This window comes from Ictidomys tridecemlineatus, chromosome 6, assembly GCF_052094955.1.
Source record: "Ictidomys tridecemlineatus isolate mIctTri1 chromosome 6, mIctTri1.hap1, whole genome shotgun sequence".
In the NCBI taxonomy this organism is placed as follows: domain Eukaryota; kingdom Metazoa; phylum Chordata; class Mammalia; order Rodentia; family Sciuridae; genus Ictidomys; species Ictidomys tridecemlineatus.
Genome location: NC_135482.1, coordinates 379,746 through 387,463, shown reverse-complemented (window position 1 = coordinate 387,463; position 7,718 = coordinate 379,746). Strand labels below are relative to the sequence as shown.

The window sequence follows — 7,718 nt, the reverse complement described above, 5'->3', positions numbered from 1 at the left end:
CTGAGCCACAACCCCAGGCCCTTGTCATTAATTTAACAAGAGCTGAGCTATTGAAAGTGGAAGTGCTGTGAACATCTGTGCTCAGGTTTTTGTGTGGAGGCAGGTTTCCACTTCTCTCTGGTCAGTGCCCGGGGGAATTGAGGCCGGAGGTGTGGAGGTGCGTTTGCACTTGGAAAGAGAGCCCCGCGCTTTTCACTCTCCAGCTGCACGCTGCAGATTCAGCCCCTGGAGGGTACAGTAGTCAATTCATTTTTGGTAAAGAGCAGAAAATGCCAGCCAGTGAGGGAAGGCACAGTGGGTGTCGCAGATTAACTTCAGGCCTGCCTTGAGTTGGTGTTTCACAGAGAATAAGTTTAATGAAGTCTTATAACAGCCACTTGCACGTCTGCCACCGTGGAGACCCGCGAACCCCCCTGCGGGGCGCCACGCTGAGTTCCGCCGCCAGAGGGCGCGCTGGCCGCGGCGGCGCCTCGTGGCGGCTCCCAGCGGAGTGGCCGGTGCTTAGCGCAGGGGACGCTTTATGTCACCTTGGCCCAAGAAGAGATCTGGGATTTTTTTTTTTTTTGGTGGTTTATTTTGTTTTTATTCTCCACGTATTTTGAAGCAAAAATGCATGGGGCTTGTGGTATTTTTCACTTCGGCAACTTTACCAGCCAGGACCCTGGGAGAGGTCCTGCTCCTCCGAGGTTCTTCTAAGTCAAACACGGTCCATTTTCTCAGCGGTCACTTCCCAGCTGACTTTTTTATTTTTTGGATTTTGACGGTGATGTTCACAGTCAAGTGATTCCTACTGGAAGTCCCAGCCCAGGGGCTTGTGCACAGCTCCCTCGGCTCCCGGTGCCCAGCTGAGAAGAAGCCCCTGGGCTGAGCCCGTCTGCGGTGGACCCCAGGCCTGGGCAGCGGCCGGGACCCTCCGCACCTGAGCTTTCTCTTTGGTGGGAGGAACTTGCGCCCCTCTTGGAGGGCACTGCAGCTGCTCAACACAGCGATTGGTCTGGTCACCCCACTGTACGGGGGCCTTCAGAACACCCATGTCCAGCCAGAGAATAAGGAGAGTTAGGGGTGGTGTGATCATACGCATCATTTTACCTTCTCCAGGGCACAGGGGTGGCATAAAGTCATCCACTGTGCCATTCATTTCTCGTCACTCCATCCCCCAATCCTCTGATCATCTCTAACATGAACTCTGCACCCACAGGTAGTGCCTCCCTGTCCCTCCCTCCAGCCCAGGTGATCTCCTCCCCCCACTATGGGCTCACCTGTCCCAGGAGCACGGTTCTCTTGTGCCTGGGGTTTCTCACTCAGCAGGGCGCTCTGGAGGTCCCAGGGGGTCAGGCATCAGACCGCCTTTCTTTGGGGGAGGCCTCTGGTGTGTGTACCAGTTTGTCTGGCCCAGGAGGCCTGTCTCCTCCTCCCTCGAAGTGCTGTGGATATGTGCTCCAGGTGCTGTTCAGTCTCTGCTTTTGCTTCTCTCACACAGACAAACTGCAGGGTCAGGTCTGAACCATTTTGCATTCCCACCAGCAATGTACCAGAGTTCTATTTCTTGACAAAACTTCTATTTTCCATCTTCTTAACATCCACTCCCAAGTGGATGTGGAGTTGTTCTTCATTATGGTTTATTTTTTCTTTTCTTTCTTTTTTTTTTTTTAGTATTGGGGATTGAACTCAGGGGCACTTGACCACTAAACCACATCCTCAGCCCTATTTTGTATTTTATTTAGAGGCAGGGTCTCACTGAGTTGCTTAGTGCCTCATTTTTTGCTGGATTTGAACAAGATCCCCCCGTCTCAGCCTCCTGAGCCGCTGGGATTCAGGCGGGTGCCATCGCTCCCAGCTTTGATTTGGTTGTGATCTGCATTTCACTAATAACTAATGGTGCTGAGCCCCTTCCTTTGCAAGCCGGACATCTGCAGGTCTTCTCTGAAGAAATGTCTACTCAAGTCCTTTACCCATTTAAAATTTTTTTTCTTCATTTGTAAGAGTTCTTTGTGTAGTCTGGATATTAGACCCTTATCAGAGACACGGCTTGAAGAAATCTCCCTTTCTATAGGTCATATCTTCATGATTTCTTTTCTTTCTTTCTTTTTTTTTTTAAAGAGAGAGTGAGAGGGGAGAGAGAGAGAGAGAGAGAGAGAGAGAGAGAGAATTTGTAATATTTATTTTTTAGTTTTCGGCGGACACAACATCTTTGTTTGTATGTGGTGCTGAGGATCAAACCCGGGGTGCACGCATGCCAGGCGGGTGCACTACCGCTTGAGCCACATCCCCAGCCCCTTCATGATTTCTTTTGATGCATGAGAGTCTTAAATTTTATTGAGGCATAAGTGACTTTTTTTTTTTTACTTTATTCATGTCACATCTAAAACAAATTGCCAAATTCCAGCTCATGATGACTGAACCCTCTGTTTTAAGAGTTTTAAAGTTTAGTTCTGATGTGTAGGTTGCTTGTTGTGTCTTACGACTAAACACTTAGGGTCACTCCAGGTAAACTGGGCTACACGAAATAATCACACAGAGACAGAGAAATACCTTTTTCCTTGGGTTTCATGAGGCTCCTCTCACCTTAGGGGTTCATGGAAAGAGAGAGAGGAACACATGCTGAACCTTTTTTATTGGGGAGAATCCATTCAAATGAGGCGAGGGGTCAGGTTTCAGGGGGTTGAGTCTAGCTAGCTTCCTGATGTCTGCTGACAGCCGACTGACTGACATCTAGGAAGGCCACGCCCATCTCGTGAGCTGTGTGGGGGTCATAGGCAGAGCCAGCAAAAAATCCAGGGCGAAGCCCGCCAAAACAGAGGGGCAGCGTGGGTTCAATTCACTCTGTGGGCTCAAAGCCGGTAGTTCACACACACAGCCCAAGCGCCACATCTCCATATTCTCATCGCTCAAGGCTAAGGGGCGCTTGGTTCCTACGTGGCAGCTCCAGACAGTTGCTGATCCATTTTGAGTTAAATTTTGTGTGTAGTGTGAGGAGGCAGGGGTCCAGCCTCATTCTTTAAACCTGTGGATATTCAGTTGTCCCATCTATTGAACAGGCTATTCTTTTACTATTGGACAGCCTTTGCACCCTTGTCAAAAGTCAATTGGCCATGGTTTCATGAGTTTATTTCCATTTATTTCTTTTTTTTTTAGCTCAAAGGCAAAAAAATTATTCTCTGATATATAAAACAAACAAAAAATCTTTAATATATAGTGACATGGTTTTGTTGCTTTTCTTTTAAGAAACACATTGCAGAAGTATAGACCCGGGTAGAAAAATACACTCTCACAGCTCCTCCAAGCAGCCTGTGATCCCTGCAGTTACCAGCAACAGGCACAAAGCTTACACACTGAGTAAGCCTTGTTCTCTTTAAAACATGGATTCACATTTGCGTAACAATTTAATGCATGGTTAGAAATACAACTTCCCTTCTTGGTAGTGGGCCCAGTTATTCCACGGACACTAATATCAGCAGAGACCCGGTGAAAACCTCATCTTGGTGATCCTCCTGGGCATTCCCGTGGCTTGTCTCACTGGCCAGCACCTCCCCTGTGGCAGCTCCATGCGTCCTGGGGGCTGGATCCCCGCCCAGTGGTGTCTCACTCTGTCCTATACTCTGGAGATGTGCTGTGGCCCCTTGTACAAAATGAGAAACTCAGACACACGGAGGAAGCTACTCCGAAAAGGCTACTCTGCCCAAGAAATAGTTTCAAAGGGAAAAGAAGTTTCTTTTCACTTAATTAATGCAGCTGGGCTGCACCAAATCCCTCTGACCTTAACAGATCAAGACGGTTCTGCTGATGGCCAGCAGGTGGTGCTGGATCATGCAGAAAGCAGCAGTGGAATTCATGCTGAGAAAACCTGGAAAATACTCTTTGTTTGCAGGAGACTCATTTGGCCAAAGTTTGTTCTCAAAGCATAAATGTAATGTTTTCTCCCTGACATTGGATTTAAGCTGAAGACATACTTCATATAAAATTTAATTGACTCAAACATGAATAAACTTCTAAAAGTTTAAAGGAAAGTGACAATGAATTTAATATTTGTTAAAACCATTATGTTCATATGACTCAAAAGCAAGAGAACCCCTGCCTCTGACCATGACGTTAGGAATGGAGGTCAGTATGTGCTCATCAACTGACAGGAAGAGCTGGCTGCTGTGGGGGCAGAGATAACTCTGCCTGAGGCCCCTTGTCCACCACCTCTGCAGGAAACACTCGGAAACCTCCCCAAAGGACAAGTTGGGAGCACGCAGCTCGCAGTCACCTCTGGCAGTGCCTGCCTCACCTTCACTCTGCTTCCTGAGACAGTGGTGCCTACTGCTGTAGGGACCCACCTGCCCGTGGGGGTCTGGACTGGTGTGCATGCTGCTGCTGGACCTGGCACAGGCCTGGCCCCTCGGTCCTCTTGGGGAAGTCTTGTGCAGGTCAGCAGAAACCACGCAGCATTAAGGGCATCTTCACGTGAGCTGAGTTAAAACACATGAACTTCAAAAGCTTTCTTTAAAAAAAAATGAAGTACTTTTGAATTTTAAAAACGAATTATTTCTGTATTCAGATATTCCAGAGGAGCTGGAACCTGCATGGGGGACTGGCCTGGGGTGTGCCTGTGTCTGTTAAGTTGTGGGGCAAAATTCTATAAAATAGTGCCGAGTTACACAGAGAAGAGGGCTACACCCGTGACCAAGGAGGAAGGGACACAAGCTGTCCTCATTTTAAGTTGGCATACATTTTTAGCATATTCCTGTTAGGAATTTCACGTCTGAAATCACAGTGCCTCCCAGGGCCACCGGCTCCCACAGTCCCTGCATGGGACAGGCAGCACTGGCCTCACCCAGCCTCTGGGCCTGTAGTGTGATGGCTGGCCCGAGCTCCTCCACCCTGCCTTGCGGCAGGACCAGGCTGTGGCGGGTCCGCCTTCAGGGAGCAGAGAAGTCTGTGGATGCTGCCGTGGCTCTCCTGCCCGGGCTGTGCAGCGCCAGGTCCCGCTGCAGCTTGTGGGCGAGGCTGCTGCCATGGGCCGAGACAGGCTGCCTGAAGGTGTGCCCTGCATCTTGGAGACACTCTGAGGCTCTAAGGTGCCCTCAATGACGATGTCAGCTTCCTCGTCGCTCTCCATCTCCTCGGGGTGGAAGTTCTGCAGCACGTGGGCCACTGGCAGGCGGTGGTGGCTGGCAGCGCTGTCCGTGGACTGGCCAGAGCTGCCCGAGTGCGGCTGCTGCGGACGACATTGTTCCTCCGGTTGGCGGGCTTGACAGTGACCATGAGGTGGTGGCTGTGGGCGATCCCAGGCCTGTGACCTGGTCCCTAGTCTTCCCCGCCACCTCAATCCCATTTACCTCCAGGACTTCGTCCTTCACGGCCGCAGTCCCGGGCTCTCTGCAAGGCCCCCCGGGCCGGCGGGAGATGAAGATGCCTGGAACCTTCTCCAGCCCTGGGGGTGACCCGGACTGGTGCCGGACTGGTGCCGCCGCGGGTGTAGACGCCCAGAGGCTGTTCGCAGCCCTGTCTGTGCAGCCTCACGCGGCGGTGCGTCTCCGGGAGGAGGTCCACGTCGATGAAGGAGGACACGGGGAAGTCAGGGCCAGGCTGACGTCGAGGTGGGCCCGACGGCGGAGGCCCTGCTCCCCCAGGGTCACCAGCACCTTCTTCCTGGAAAGGGTGCCAGCCCCGAAGCTGCAGTGGTCGGCCTCTTCTCGCTTCTGGACGAAGACCCTGCGCTCGGCGCTGGAGACGGCCGGCCGTGCAGAAGTTGTCGTCGTGGTCGCTGGGAAGAGGGCGCCCTGCGCCTCGGCACGGCCGATGGTCACCTCGGTGAGGGAGAGCTGGTGGGTGGGCACCACCAGCTGGAGGAGTCTTCAGACTTGCCAGGCTTGCGGCGGTTCCAGGGGACTCTCCGGAATTCAGCCCAAACTTGCTCTTGACTTGCACCGCGCTGCATCCTAGAAGCGCAGGGTCTGAGGCTTGTGAAAACTCGGGTCATGGTTTCGCCCTCCAAGCTCAGGGGCCGCAGAAAGACTCTTGGGGGCGACGCCCCCAGCCGTCGGCCCGGCCCCGGCCCCGGGTGGCCTGGTGTGCCGGCCGGAGCTCCATTTATTTCTTGATTATATTTGCACGCGCCTATCCTTATGCTAGCGCTTATTGGCCCCCCCCAGTGCTGGGGATCACATCATGCCAGGTGAGTGCTCTGCCAGTAAGCTGTATCCCCGCTCGCCACACTGTATTTTTATATTGCAATACGGGTGTTATGGTTTGGTGTGAGGTGTCCCCCAAAAGCTTAGAGGTGAAAAGATGGGTTATGAGAGGTAGGATGTGCTGGAGGAGGTTGGTCTTTGGAGCAGGCCTTTGGGGTATATATATATATATTTTTTTTCTTGGTGAGAGAAGACTCTCTCTCTTTCTCTGCTTCCTGGTGTGATATCCTGAGCTGCTTTCCTCTGTCATACCTTTCTACCTTAATGTTACGCCTCACCTTGGGCCATGAGGAATGCAGCTGGCTGTCAGTGGACTAAGACCTCTGAAACCATGAGCCCCCATATAAACTTTTCCTCCTTAAAATTGTTCTTGCCAGGTCTTTTGGTCACAACACCAAAAAAGCTGACTAAAATATTGGGGACTGAACCCAGGGCACTCTACCATTGAGCTACATCCCTAGTCATTTTTATTCTGAGAAAAGGTCTGGCTAAATTGCTGAGGCTGTCCTGGAAATTGTGATCTTCCTGACTCAGCCTCCCAAGTAGCTGGGTTCAAAGGCGTGTGCCACCGAGCCTCGCCCCTTTGCTGTTATACTGACACAATGGGAATTGAACCCAGAATCTCATGCATGCTAAGCAAGCACTGTATCACTGTGCTTTATCTCCAATCCCCACACTGTTTTAAATGGAAACTTTGTAATAATTTTTGAAATTGTGAAGTGCAAACCCTTCAACTTTGTGTTCTTTTTCCAGACTTTTTTGGATATTCTGAGTCTCTTGAAATTCCATGTGATTTGAGGACTGGCTTTTCCATTACTGCAGAAAAGACCATCAGAATTTTGTGGGGTTTTTTTTTATATTTTTTGTTGTATTACAATTGTACATAATAGTGAGATTCATTGTTATGCACTCATACAGGCACACAACATAACAACACAGTTTGGCCAATATCCTTCCCCATTATTTCCCCTTTCCCTACCTTCGGCCATCAGAATTTGACAGTATTGGCCTTGTGTCTATAGATCACTATGAGTAGTGAGCCTTCCAATCCAGGGACTTTTATTATTTCTTTTCTGTCTTTTTAAAGAATTTGGTTATTACAATTTTTCCATTTTAAAATTTCTGTTTATTTTCAAGTCTGCTATGTTGAGCTTGGCTTTTATTTCTTTAAGTAAGTAGAGCTAGTTGATTATCTTTGTTTGATAGCTGCACTGTCCCAAATCTTTGCAGGACTTTTCTGTTGTCTATTATCTTTGCTAGTTCCTTGTTATTGTGTCATTTTTCCTCGTGTATCTGCAACCTGGACATGCTGGGTTTCTGTTCTCACAACTAAAAGGCTCAGGGGTCACTCCAGTTTAACTGGGCTAACTGGGCTGCGCGAAATAACCACACAAGAGACACAAATACCTTTTTCTTTGAAGTCGCTGTGACAGCTCCTCTGATCTTAAGGGTCCGCAGAAAGAGAGACATCGAAAGCAGACTCTGACCCCTTTTATTGAGGAGAAGTTATTTAAATGAGGCAAGGGGTCAGGTTTCAGGGGG

General features: G+C 50.0%; 1 pseudogene; it reads right to left on the bottom strand.

The window, feature by feature from the left end:
* Positions 1–4,559: 4,559 nt before the first annotated feature.
* Positions 4,560–6,464, bottom strand: LOC101962325 (partitioning defective 6 homolog gamma pseudogene; annotated as a pseudogene).
* Positions 6,465–7,718: the final 1,254 nt, after the last annotated feature.